We start from the raw sequence: 15,285 nt of genomic DNA, 5'->3' as shown, positions 1-15,285 counted from the left end.
ATGAAATTCCTAAAAGCTTCCTACAAACCAAAGGAGACCTAAAAGTTCTTATATTTAGGAACGGATGGAGTATGATATTCCCATTAGACTACCCATAGTGGGAATCACTTCAATAGTAACATAAGGTCCATTTTAGCAAATTTGCTTATGTGGCAATGATTTAATGAGGAGAGAGATGATTTGAGTAACATAACTAGTTACTCATAATATGGGTAATATCACACATACCAAGACAAGATGAGTCTACAACCTAATAAACGAAGTGTTGCGAGGTGTCTAGAGGGGGTGTCAACAAAGAAAAGTAGCGGTTTTTAAATTCTTCAAGTTAAGGTGGAGTTTTAGCACAAGTTTAAGCATTCACAATACATTTCAAGAAAGCATGGCAAGAGTATATGAGCAGCGGAAAGTAAAGCATGCAAGTTGCAAGAAAGTAAAGGGATGAGATTGGAGTGTGCAAACGCAATTGAAGACACGGAGATTTTTGGCGTGGTTCCGATAGGTGGTGCTATCGTACATCCACGTTGGTGGAGACTTCAACCCACGAAGGCTAACGGTTGCGCGAGTCCACGGAGGGCTCCACCCACGAAGGGTCCACGAAGAAGCAACCTTGTCTATCCCACCATGGCCATCGCCCACGAAGGACTTGCCTCACTTGGGTAGATCTTCACGAAGTAGGTGATCTCCTTGCCCTTACAAACTCTTTGGCTCAACTCCACAATCTTGACGGAGGCTCCCAAGTGACACCTAACCAATCTAGGAGACACCACTCACCAAAAGGTAATAGATGGTGTGTTGATGATGAACTCCTTGCTCTTGTGCTTCAAATGATAGTCTCCCGAACACTCAACTCTCTCTCACAGATTTGGCTATGGTGGAAAGATGATTTGAGTGGAAAGCAACTTGGGGAAGGCTAGAGATCAAGATTCTTGTGGTTGGATTGGAATGTCTTGGTCTCGACACATGAGTAGGTGGTTCTCTCTTAGAAAATGAATGTTGGAAGTGTAGGCACGTTCTGATGGCTCTTATGGAGAGGAGGGTGGAGCGGTATATATAGCCTCCACACAAAATCTAACCGTTACACACAAAAGAGCCAACTCGGTCAGACCGAATATATGAACTCAGTGAGACCGATTCTGTTCAAAATGTGAACGTTAGGATTTTCGGTGGGACCGACATGATCAACTCGGTGGGACCGATGTGCTAGGGTTAGGTTAAAACCTAAACTCGGTTTGACCGATTACACAAACTCGGTGAGACCGATCTAGGTAATAAGCAAACAGAGAGTTGGTCAGGCAAACTCGGTGGAGCCGACTGCATATCTCGGTGAGACCGAAATAGTTGCAACAGGCAACAGAGAGTTTGCAAGCCCATCTCGTTGAGACCGAGATCCCATCGGTGAGACCAAACTGATTAGGGTTTCTAGCAGTGGCTATGTCAAGTGAACTCGGTGGCGCCAGATGAATCAAATTGGTGGGGCCGAGTTTGACTTTAGGTTTAGGACATGTTTGGAACTGACAAAGTGGTTGAGGGCTTTGGAGCATATCACTAAGCATTTTGAGCAAGTAAACCATTAAGCAACACCTCATCCCCTTTAATAGTATTGGCTTTCCTATGGACTCAATGTGATCTTGGATCACTAAATTAGAAAATAAAGAGTCTTGAGCTTTTGCCAACTTTCTTTCCTTAGCATCTTGAAGTGGTTCCACATCCTCTTGTCCATGCCACGCCTTTGCTGAACTTTCTAAAATATACTAGATGAAAATATTAGTCCAACAAGAGATTATGTTGGCATTAATTACCAAAATCACTCAGGGAGCACTTGTGCTTTCAATCTCCCCCTTTTTGGTAATTGATGACAACATACATCAAAGCCTTAGATAAAGATATGAAGAATAACAAGTAAAGCTTTGGAAAGACATGTAACATGCATAGGCTCCCCCCTACATGTATGCAATCATGTAAATATACAATATAAGAGCATGTGGATGCATAAGCATGTCAGAGCAAGCAATGAGTTACATGTATCTTGGTTATATGCATCAGATCAAATGATGTAAATATGATACGTCTCCAGCGTATCTATAATTTATAAAGTATTCATGCTGTTTTATTATCATTCTTGGATGTTTTACAATCATTTTATAGCAACTTTGTGTCATTTTTGGGACTAACCTATTGACCCAGTGCCCAGTGCCAATTGCTGTTTTTGGCTTGTTTTTTACATCGCAGGAAATCAATATCAAACGGAGTTCAAACACCGCGAAACTTTTTGTGGATTTTTTATGGACCAGAAGACCACCAATGGGCCAAAGAAGCACCTGGGGGGTTCCCCAAGGGGGGCACAACCCACCAGGGTGCGCCTGGGGGCCCAGGCGCGCCCAAGTGGGTTGTGCCCACCTCGATGGCCTCTCGCACCCCCTCTTTACCCTATAAATTCCCAAATATTCCAAAAACCATCGGGGTTAACCTAGATCAGAAGTTCTGCCACCGCAAGGCTCTGTAGCCACCGAAAACCAATCTAGACCCCATTTCGGCACCCTGTCGGAGGGGGGAGTCATCTCTAGTGGCCATCTTCATCATCCCGGCGGCCACCAAGATGAGGAGGGAGTAGTCCACCCTCGGGCCTGAGGGTTGTGGCACCCCGGCTCAGAGAAACCGGAATGCCCCATATTCCAACCCAGAGATCGAGGAGAAGTCTCTGGAATACGGCACTGCTTGACATAGAACAAATCAGCTCTTATTACAAGAATAATAATACAAGGGTCTGATGTTACAAAGAAGCACATCAGCACGGCGACACTACGCCTGCGATACTACACTTGCTCTATGCTAGCAGCGAAAAAACTCGTAGCAGCGGAATACTTCTAGCAGCAGAACAACGACGAAGGTGGTGAATCTCCACTCCGCAGGGGCTTTGGCTGGGACACGATCTAGCTCGCATGCACGGCAACCTCGACAAACAAGCAAGCAATCATGGTATCACCTGCAATCTGGCATGACACGCCAGGTCAGTACATTGAATGTATGTAACACCCCAGATGTAAAACCTTCTTTATTTTGGCAATGTATCACTTTTGGTCTTCATCCAATTCTTTGGGTCTATCATGGTTGGCTTCTTTTGGTTGCCTTTGTGTTGTTATTTGTTGCATTGCTATGTCATTTCCTTTTATGTATTGCTTTTGTCATCCATGTTTGCATTGTGATCATTTCAAGTGCTGCATTTGTGCTTCTTGTAATGTTGCATTTCATCATGTGCATTGTGTGTTTCATGCATGAGCACCCCTTGCATCACCCATCCCCTCCTTCTCTTTCTTCTATTTGGCAAGTGCCATCTTGTCCTCCTCCATTAATGTTCAACACTTCCTCACAATTCAGTCATCATGTCCTAAACCTCTCTGCTGAATCTCAGCCTTATCTAAGTTGTTTTGGTTAGGGTTTAAAATGGTTCAAGTTTGGATTTAATTCAAACTTGAATTATTTTACTTCCTTTAAAAAAAGTCCAAACCAGTTTTATTAAATAGAGCACAATTCCAGGAGCTTGAGCATTTTTTCATTATTCTCAAACTCCTCTCCATTTCCCCTGTGCTTTTCTGTCTCATTTCCTGTTTGAGGAAAAAGAGAAGAGCAGCAGCAGCAGCCTCAGCCCAGCCGAGGCCTCTTCCAGCCGCAGCCCACTTGGCACTTGCCTGTTCATCTCAGCCCCCCTCCCTTTCTTTCTCAGTAACCCCGCGGTTTCCATTTCTGGAAAGTAGCACCTTTCCATATCTGGCCATGCCAAATTCTGCAGATTCCATATTAGGCAGATACCCATTTCTGTTTATTTTCCTTTTTAGTCAGTATTTGTTTTTGCATATTTGTGATGATTTTCCTACACTAACCTAGACATATTATATATGTTTTTGGGGTAGAAAAATCCCACCAATCTAGTGGCGGCATTAGTTTGTGCATTTGAGCAAGTTCATAAACATGCCATTTTACATCATGATGATGTTTTGTCATATTCGTGTGATTTAATTCAAACATGCCATGAGGTTTCTTTGCACATGGATAGCTTCATTTTCATGTCTACTTCATGCTAGATTTTGTTCCATGCCATGACATGCCTTGTAGTGAGTTAATCAAGCTTGTAAAGATGCCATGTTGAATCTGTTTCTGCTATGTCTAGCATTTTCAGTGTCTGTAAAACTGTTATCTTTTGCATTATTGCCATGTTGTTTTAGCCATGCTCTAGTGGTTTATAGCTTTAGCTCAGTGTTCATGTTTTGTAGAGCATCTTCTGTACATCACTGCCATGTCTTTTGTTCACATGTTTGGGTGCTGTAGAATATTTATACTTTGCATCCAAGTGGCTATGTTGCTGTTTTAAGCAGTTTGCATCATATCTTGTTTTGCTTGTCATTTGCAAACCATGTATCCGTTTCCGTCGATCCTTATATCGATTTCGACCGAAATCAACTCATCTATCCAGCGGCATACTTGGTTTGCCAAGTGGATGCCTTGTTCAGCCTTTCCATTCCGAGTACCCATATGCATTGCACGTCATATCTTGCATTCCATGCCATGTCTTGCATCATGTTGCTTGTGCATTGCTCCGTGATTGATTGTTGTTCCCTTGCTTGTGTTTTTGCTTTGGGTAGAGCCGGGAGACGAGTTCGTGAATGAGGAACTTGTTGAGTACGCTAACGAGGAGCAAGTTTTCGACAACTCTGAGAACTTTGCAGGCAAGATGACCATTACCCTCGATATCACTTCTATCTTTGCTTGCTAGTTGTTTGCTCTATCGCTATGCTTGTGCTACCTACCACTTGTTTATCATGCCTCCCATATTGCCATGTCAAGCCTCTAACCATCCTTTCCTAGCAAACCGTTGTTTGGCTAAGTTACCGCTTTTGCTCAGCCCTTCTTATAGCGTTGCTAGTTGCAGGTGAAGATGAAGTTGGTTCCATGTTGAAACATGGATATTTTGGGATATCACAATATCTCTTATTTAATTAAGGCATCTATATACTTGGTAAAGGGTGGAAGGCTCGGCCTTATGCCTGGTGTTTTGTTCCACTCTTGCCGCCCTAGTTTCCGTCATACCGGTGTTATGTTCCTTGATTTTGCGTTCCTTACGCGGTTGGGGATTTATGGGACCCCCTTGACAGTTCGCTTTGAATAAAACTCCTCCAGCAAGGCCCAACCTTGGTTTTACATTTGCCTACCTAAGCCTTTTTCCCTTGGGTTTTCGCGAGCCCGAGGGTCATCTTTATTTTAACCCCCGGGCCAGTGCTCCTTCGAGTGCTGGTCCAACCTAGGCAATGTCCGGCGCCCCCTGGGCAACCAGGGTCTATGCCAACCCGACGTCTGGCCCATCCGGTGTGCCCTGAGAACGAGATACGTGCAAATCCTATCGGGATTTGTCGGCACATCGGGCGGCTTTGCTGGTCTTGTTTTACCATTGTCGAAACGTCTTGTAACAGGGACTCCGAGCCTGACCGGGTCTTCCCGAAAGAAGGGATATCCTTCGTTGACCATGAGAGCTTGTGATGGGCTAAGTTGGGACACCCCTACAGGGTATAAACTTTCGAGAGCCATGCCCGCGGTTATGTGGCAGATGGGAATTTGTTAATGTCCGGTTGTAGAGAACACGTCACTTGACTTAATTAAAATGCATCAACCGCATGTGTAGCCGTGATGGTCTCTTTTCGGCGAAGTCCGGGAAGTGAACACGGTTTGGGTTATGTATGAACGTAAGTAGTTTCAGGATCACTTCTTGATCACTTCTAGCTTCACGACGTTGTGTTGCTTCTCTTCTCGCTCTTATTTGCGTATGTTAGCCACCATATTTGCTTAGTGCTTGCTGCAGCTCCACCTCATTACCCCTTTCCTACCCATAAGCTTAAATAGTCTTGATCTCGCGGGTGTGAGATTGCTGAGTCCTCGTGACTCACAGATTCTACCAAAACAGTTGCAGGTGCCGAGGATACCAGTGCAAGTGACGCAACCGAGCTCAGGTGGGAGTTCGACGAGGACCTTGGTCGTTACTATGTTTCGTTTCCTGATGATCAGTAGTGGAGCCTAGTTGGGACGGTCGGGGATCTAGCATTTGGGGTTGTCTTCTTTTATTTTGGTTCCGTAGCCCGACCTTGATTGTACTCCAAATGATGTATGTTTGATTTATGTATTGTGTGAAGTGGTGATTGTAAGCCAACTCTCTTTATCCCATTCTTGTTCATTACATGGGATTGTGTGAAGATGACCCTTCTTGCGACAAAACCACCATGCGGTTATGCCTCCAAGTCGTGCCTCGACACATGGGAGATATAGCCGCATCGTGGGCGTTACAAGTTGGTATCAGAGCCAGGACAACCATAAACATCAAGGCAAGACAATAACATAGCATTAACAGGTTAATTAATTAACAACTACCATGATGAAGAAACTACTAAGCATGATATGAAACTACTACAATATTGATAAATCACCATCTCAGATCTCCATAACCATATCTCTCTTGGCTAACCGGCCAAGCAATATACCATCTCGATCACCTCGTGATCAAAACCAAACAGTGATCATTCACGGATCACAAATGGACCAACCTCGTGGTCTTGTAACCAAACGGTGATCTTTCCGGCGATCACAACCATGACCAACACTTGGTCTCAAACGGTGATCTTTCCGGCGATCACTACCATGACCAACACCTGGTCTCAAACATCATCATCAACATCCTGCCAAACTGTTACTGCTCACAATATCAACATATACATCACATATAAGTCATTCCGTCATGTGAGTGTTGATCGAACGGTGTGACCTAGTACGAACTTATGCCCATGAGCGAGGACACGGCTATCGATAGTTTAAACAAACACACTCTGCAGAGGTAGCACACTTTACCCACACCACGGAACCCATGGCCTCGCACTCCCATTCGGGTGGACCAACGGCGTTCCGACAAAACCGATCTACTACCATGACACTCTCCCGCCCACTCCGACTCACTCCCCACCGGGCTAGTCCTGGGTGGCCCCGTGTCTACCAAAGACACCAACGGCCACCGTCGTGGCCAAAACAATAAACCGTCCCAAACGGGGACATGTGCACATAACAACAACAACGGGCACACAAGGCTTATGTCCGCCTACCTGATCAGGGTAGCGCGCGCCCATAACCTTCCCTCATTGGAGGCACCGGCGAGAGACACGGCAATAGCATAGCATTAGGGCCTTCCCATAAAGGCAAATGTGGTTGCACTTGAGAAAGCCCGGTTAGGTGGCACCTGACCAACTTAATGACAGAATTTATCCCCAAAAATATAACTGTGATAACTGATACTCCGATATCAACTATCAAACTATAATCCAAGTCATAGCAATATCCAACAAATAATCTGAGCATAATATCATCATATCAAAATACTCCAAGGATAGCATAACATTTCTATCATGATGAACCTGAAAACAATAACCCTACTACTCCAATAACAAGAACAAAGCTATCCAGCTAAGATCCACACGTAAACATCATCTCCGAAATTAATACTCCAAGCAACAGTAACAGAACATCGACTAGCATCATGAAAATAATCATACTAACCACTAATAATCCAAAGGCAGCATGACATCCAAAGTAATACTCCAAAATATAATAACAGATATCATCATGAAAACAATCATAATATCAACCACTAATACTCCAATGGCAACATGATACTCATCAACTACAAACATAACTCCTAGTAATCCAAACAATAGCATGGCAACAACAAGATCAAGATAATACTCCGAGAAAATGCCATGCACAAAGTCATGTAGCTAAAGCAATATTTTAAACAGGTTCAAACAGATTAAACCATGTCACTGCATTACAGTGATGCAAATGGAGGGTGTGGCTTGCCTGGGGTGGAAGAAATCACCGGGAGAAAGTGCGAGAGACTCGCGGAAAGAATCACCGGAAAACGTTCTCTCTCCGAGGGGGCCTGAATAAGGGCAGGGGCAAAATGGTCATTTTCAGAATGTTGAAACATAATTAAAATGATACCAACCGAACGGGCTCGACGAAACGAAGAAGTGGGCTTTGGATTCACCTCATTTGGAGTTGTGGTCAAAAAGATATAGAGGTTTTTTCTGCTCGGGACCTATCTGTAAAGAAATCATCACAAACAGGCCCTTGGCTGGAAAAACAGAAAGTGCACTCCTGGAAATATGTTTTCCAGAGAGGAAAACACATTCTGGACCGAAGAAGAAATGAAATACGCTTTTGTTTAAGTGAAAGCGCATTCTGGGAAAGACGTGGCCACTTATCCACGTCAGCGGGCCGGCCCGGTCAGCGCATAGAGGCCGACAGGCGGGGCCCAGGGGCAGGGGTCGGGGTCGTCTTCATCTTCAAGCGCCCGCTCGCGCTTGCCCGTGGTCCAGAGGGAGGGACGCGGTGCCGGCGGTAGCCCGGCCGGCTCCGGCCATCTCTGGCCGAGCGGGAGGCACCGACGGACTCGGGGAGGGACGCCGCATCCATCTGGAGCAGCATCAGGCGCCGGGGAGGGCCGAGGGCAGAGGCGGCAGCCAATCCTTGGGAGCCGCGGCCACTAGCACTCCGATGAGGAGAAGAGTAGATGGAGAGGTTCGCCGGGGTGGAGGGGAGCTACTGGAGGTGGAAGCAGGAGAGGTTGGGCTCGGCGCAACTCGAATTTAGGCGGATGGCCGCGGCGGCTATGGTGGCCAACAGAGGCGAGGAGAGCTCCTGGAGCTCGCGGGAGAGGTCGAGGAGGAGTAGTGGAGTGAGGGGGAGCGGTTGGTGAGCTCGGGAGCGATTGGGGATGGCCATTTATAGCCGGGCGAGGGAGGTCGAGCTCGGGTGTCGCCGCGGGGATCCGGCCAATGCTCTGGCGACGGCCAGCGATCACGGGGAGGCACGGGATCGCGACGAAGGGGGAGCAGACGAGCTACAGAGGTGCACAGGGCAAGAGGGGCCAAGGGTGCAGAGGGGAAGCGGCCACGGCGCCATTAATGCTCGGTCGGCACAGTACGCCCGTGGGCGCGCGGCGACGAGCGCAGACGGAGGGGATTTTGGAGGGGGAGATGGCTCCAGGAGGACGGCGACGACGCGGTGAAGCTGTTGGACATGCTCACGACCGCGAAGACGACGACAGGAGGAGGAGCCCGAGCAAGAAACCATCCTGGACGCGGCCATGGCATGCCAGAGAGGTGGTGACCGCGTGAGCTGGCGACGAGAAGGTGCCAAAGGTTGGCAAACGTTGTCTAGTGGTAAGTCCTTCCAGGGTAGGTTTCAACTACGGTGGTACTTCGGTGAAAACTACTATGGTTAAATGGTAATCACCCTCTGAAGTTTACTGCAGTAAACTTGGGTGAGCACTAGTGATCAACAGGAAGGTGATTGGGAGAAATGGAGTTGTCTTCGAGGTTTAGGGTAAGAAGGATTTTCATCCTGGTAACTCTGAGGATATTTGGATCAAGATTTAATGTAGTTGCTTTACAACTGCTAAATCTGGTCCAGAAATGAGATTTGGATGATGCACTCACATGGTGATGCCACTTGATCTCAAATTTGGCAAGGCTTAGTGATTTGGTCATACAATGATGCTGTAAAAATTTCATACCAGTTGGATTCACCAAAATGGTACTTCCTTCACAGCTATCTTCATTGACCAGAATCTTGGAAGAATTCTACAGAAATATTGGCTAGGTGAAATGGTGCCAAATTTGGTGGAGAGATGTTATATAAGTAGGAGCATGATCTGGTAATTTATCAGGATTTTTGAAGCAATATAAAATGCACTTGCTTCACAACCTGAAAATTTTACAAGAAGCAAAGATTTAGTCCTGTGTTCAGATAGATGATTGGATGGGGATGAAATTTGGAGGAGGGGGTTAATATGAGCACATGAAGGAGTGTGCAAAATTTCAACTCATTTGGATAACCCTAGCTAGCACTTCCTTCACAATGCCTTCTGTCTGACAGAAAGTTTGAAAATTTGCTGAGGAAGATTGGCTAGGCAAATAAAGTTGAATTTTGGCATGAGGCAATGATTTGGTCATAAGAGAATGCCCAAAAGGTTTGGGAGCAATCAGGAAAGGATAGGTGGCACTTCCTTCACAGAAAGCCACATTGGACAGAAATGAAGAATAATTATTGGAGAATTATTCTTGGGCTAGGACAGGAAAGTTTGGGCATATTTGAGCAATATATGACCCAAAGGAATTATGAGAATTATTTGGGAATTTTTGGATGGACAGAAATATAGGTTGCTTCACAACCTAGGGCAGACAGGGTTGTTCCTTTAATAGAAAAAGGAATATTCCTAGAAAAAGATTTTAGGGTTTGGTCAAAGAGTGAAGTGACATGATCTTGGCAAGGTTTTGAGAATGGTGAGCCACTTGGGAGGGGAAATGAGGATGATTTCCCAGGTGGCAAGGCCACATAACCACTCCAAAAAGGAAAACAGAGCAAAAATCAATAAATCAAAAAGAAAAAGAAAAGGGCAAAAAACCAGGCTATTACAAACCTTCCCCCTTAAAGAAATCTCGTCCTCAATATTTGGTGGCTTAGGGAACAAGTATGACTTGAGGACACCGTTTCCAACTCGGGTATCCATTTCCTTTATTTATTGTTCCCTCGAGAATTTCAGATGATTTGATTATCTTCGCTCGGGGGTGGTTTGCTTCACCTTTTCCCAAATTTTGACGGGTTTTGCTCACACACCAAATCCTTTTGCTGACGTTGATTCTTCCATATCTGCGGTGATATCCAATGGATCTGAGCATAAATTTTCCTTTGGTCATGAAAACCTTTTTACTTCTGTCATGGGGTTGCTTCAAATAAATGCAAGCCTTCTGGGTTCAATAAATGCTTAGAATTAATCATGGCCATCTTCTGACGGGATCTGACTGCTCATAGGTGGCACTGATTTATCTTGATTTATTTCCTTTGGCTCGAGCATGTGCCATATACCAGAGATTTGACTGTCTTCTGTCGTGAGCAATATAACGGTGTATGGAGTTATAGCTATGTCATACCTCAAATATTTACATCTTGAGACTTTGCCCGACAGGGGGCCGACGGAGAAATGCTTTTCCTGACAGACTGGCCGTGTACTTGATTCCGTCGGCAAGTATACCGCGTCTGAGCTGATTATCCGGCTTTTGACTTTCTCATTTTGTCTGTATACCCATCTTTGGTAATACGCTGTGATATGTTTTAACACTGCCGCTGAGGTCAAACTGTTGAGGTTGCGAAGGAATCTTGGATGTGACATAACAGACTTGGATATTCCACACTAACCATTTCAAGCGGGTCAGCGAGATATGAAACCCTTGTAAATAGAGTAGGCCGTTGAAGGTGTATGTCTTTGTGGATCCATATGGAATTATGGCCTCCAACTGACTTGGGGTATCCGGACCCTGATGGTCGTGAAAATAAGCATACCTTTGTTATCGGTCTCACCTTTTAACGGTCATGATTTTCTTTGTCAGGATACCTTGCTGAAATAACTTGGCCACGCCTGTCCTTGATTCTTCGTATGACCATGGATCTGATTAATATTTTTGACATTATTCCTTGTGCTTGTTTTTCTGACCTGTGTCCGCACATATATGACATATACTCGGGGTTTGTAGTTGTACGGATCTCATTGCTAAGGCCAATCATACAAGAAGGTGACAAGGTTTTAGGACATCCCCTTGTCAGTTGCGGGAATAATGACCTTAATGACCATTGTCAAGATGGTCGATTCTGTGATGTCATCCCCAGATCTTGGCGATCCTTGTAATTCATGAGATGTATTTCTGCTTATTTTCCTTTGCCTGACTCGTGAGGGTGTGGGATCCTTCCTTTCCTTAGGTATATCTGCTGGATCCTTGCTGCATCTTGTATGAGTGACTGACCTGACTGGGGATACATGATCACCATATGTGTGGAAAGGTATGTAGCCGAACATTTGATTTCTGAAGAAGACCTATGCCTTGACTGACTTGTACTTCTGACCAAAATATTGCCGATCTGACTCTTGAGATGTACTGCCATATACTGCCAACTCACCGCATAATCACTAAGGACGGTGCAATAGTGTGGTACTGACGTGGACTGAGTGGCTTACGAGAGAAGCCATCTGAGTAGCTTGCTGAGGAAGACTCGTTAGCTTCTGCGCAAATCTTTTGTCTGGGTATCGTGCAGAAGAAATCTCAATAGCTTACACACGAAGCTTGACCTGAGTATTGTGCTGGAGAAGCCTGGGTTTAGTACTTGAGAAGCTTCTCATCGGTTTTGCTTGTTGAGAAAATTTTATTTCCATCTGTCAGAAGCTTTTACCGAGGTATCTTGTTGAGAAAGACCTGGTATCTTGGACCGGAAATTGTTCACATATCATGTTGAGGAAAATTGAGGAGCCTTGCATCATAAGTTTCTTCCGATAACGTGTGGAATAATACTGGGTTTCTTATATCCAAAACTTCATACTGACATGCAGACTGAAATCCATACACACGCCCATAATATTCTGAGGCTGATTATTTGCATGAGAAAAATGGTTTGACTGTCTTCCTCGAGCATGTCACATTCTGACTTTCTTTCAGATGATAACATATTTCAAGCATCATGCATTGTTGAGCCAAAACTTTGTATATGATCCATACCTTTGACTGAAAATATACCGTTGATCTTGTACCTAACTTGTCTTGCTGCTGACTTGACTATTACTGCTGTGAGTATTTTGTACTGATGTAGACTTGAGTTATCAGTACTGTTGTGAGGAGTGCACACTAATGCAAAATTGATTACCAGCCTCAAAATCAAATATTCCCCATTTCACTGCAGTCGGCTAAGAATTCCATTCTGTTTAGCTCAATTTCCAAATATTTGAACTCCTTATTACTTCTTCGAGTCCGGTGTCAGTTCATGAGCAACTCTTTATAGGGAAAAAATAATGTAACACCGGGGCCCAAAAAGAAAGAAGCAAAAGCAAACTCAACTAAACAAAAGCACACAACAACAATTAATTCACACACAATCAATGTCACATATTACTGCTAGTCACACAATATGCATGCCTACTTAAGCACACAAATCTCGCGGGATCTCCGGTTCTACGATCTAGCATGTTGTGACGATGTGCACGAGGATGAATAAATGTGTGGAAGAATTGGTGTAAACAGTGTTACACCAAGTGCTAGCTTAGCCAGGTAGCAACCTGGACTAGCTCGGAGGCGAGGACGCACTCGATAAACCTGTAGTGGGGCACGAAGGTCGCAACCACATTATTATCAAGCGGACGGAAAAAGATCCGTACTCATCCAAGGAATAGGATAGCGGGGAAAAACTGAGGCTGCTGACATTGCCCTTTCTTGATAACTAAGATCATTAAGGGTTGCCAACATGACAAAATAAAAAGGACGATCCGGGATATAAGCATGTCTAGCACCGAAACAAAATGGGGCTGAAGGAAAGAAATCGGCGCGATACCGGAGCACCATTTTTGCAAACAGTGTCGGGATCACTTGGCATCACTCTGCTGGGACATAAATGACACCAAACAGCGAAGAACGAGCAACAAAAGAAAACTGGAGAAATGCAAAGGTTGAGCTGTAGTGGATCTAAACCGATTCCAGCTACACTCACCAGATAAACCGTTAGTAACAAATAATAAGGCTATATGCATGCTATGCAACAAACAAATGCAGCAACCAAATGCAATAACCAGGCCAGACTTTAAACTACCGGTTTCTACCGCTCGCGCTGACTAGGGCGTCCTACAACCAGACCTGCTCTGATACCAAGCGTTGTGGCACCCCGGCTCAGAGAAACTGGAACGCCCCGTATTCCAGCCCAGAGATCGAGGAGAAGTCTCTAGAATACGACACTGCTTGACATAGAACAAATCAGCTCTTATTACAAGAATAATAATACAAGGGTCTGATGTTACAAAGAAGCACATCAGCACGGTGACACTACGCCTGCGATACTACACTTGCTCTATGCTAGCAGCAAAACAAATCGTAGCAGCGGAATACTTCTAGCAGCGGAACAACGACAAAGGTGGTGAATCTCCACTCCGCAGGGGCTCTTGTTGGGACACGATCTAGCTCGCACGCACGGCAACCTTGACAAACAAGCAAGCAATCATGGTATCACCTGCAATCTGGCATGACACGCCAGGTCAGTACATTGAATGTACTTGCAAGCTCACAACAACCATAAACATCAAGGCAAGACAATAACATAGCATTAACAGGTTAATTAATTAACAACTACCATGAGGAAGCAACTACTAAGCATGATATGAAACTACTACAATACTGATAAATCACCATCTCAGATCTCCATAACCATATCTCTCTGGGCTAACCGGCCAAGCAATATACCATCTCGATCACCTCGTGATCAAAACCAAATGGTGATCATTCACGGATCACAAATGGACCAACCTCGTGGTCTTGTAACCAAACGATGATCTTTCCGGCGATCACAACCATGACCAACACTTGGTCTCAAACGGTGATCTTTCCGGCGATCACTACCATGACCAACACCTGGTCTCAAACATCATCATCAACATCCTGCCAAACTGTTACTGCTCACAATATTAACATATACATCACCTATAAGTCATTCCGTCATGTGAGTGTTGATCGAACGGTGTGACCTAGTACGAACTTATGCCCATGACCGAGGACGCGACTATCGATAGTTTAAACAAACACACTCTGCAGAGGTAGTGCACTTTACCCACACCACGAAACCCATGGCCTCGCACTCCCATTCGGGTGGACCAATGTCGTTCCGACAAAACCGATCTACTGCCATGACACTCTCCCGGCCACTCCGACTCACTCCCCACTGGGCTAGTCCTGGGTGGCCCCGTGTCTACCAAAGACACCAACGGCCACCGTCGTGGCCAAAACAATAAACCGTCCCAAACGGGGACATGTGCACATAACAACAACAACAACGGCACACAAGGCTTATGTACGCCTACCTGATCAGGGTAGTGCGCGCCCATAACCTTCCCTCATTGGAGGCACCGGCGAGAGACACGGCAATAGCATCGCATTAGGGCCTTCCCATAAAGGCAAATGTGGTTGCACTAGAGAAAGCCCGGTTCGGTGGCACCTGACCAACTTAATGACGGAATTTATCCCCAAAAATATAACTGTGATAACTGATACTCCGATATCAACTATCAAACTATAATCCAAGTCATAGCAATATCCAACAAATAATCTGAGCATAATATCATCATATCAAAATACTCCAAGGATAGCATAACATTTCTATCATGATGAATCT

Source organism: Aegilops tauschii, chromosome 5, assembly GCF_002575655.3.
Source record: "Aegilops tauschii subsp. strangulata cultivar AL8/78 chromosome 5, Aet v6.0, whole genome shotgun sequence".
Lineage (NCBI taxonomy): Eukaryota > Viridiplantae > Streptophyta > Magnoliopsida > Poales > Poaceae > Aegilops > Aegilops tauschii.
The sequence above is the reverse complement of the archived record's forward strand: the minus strand, read 5'-3'. Positions refer to the sequence as shown.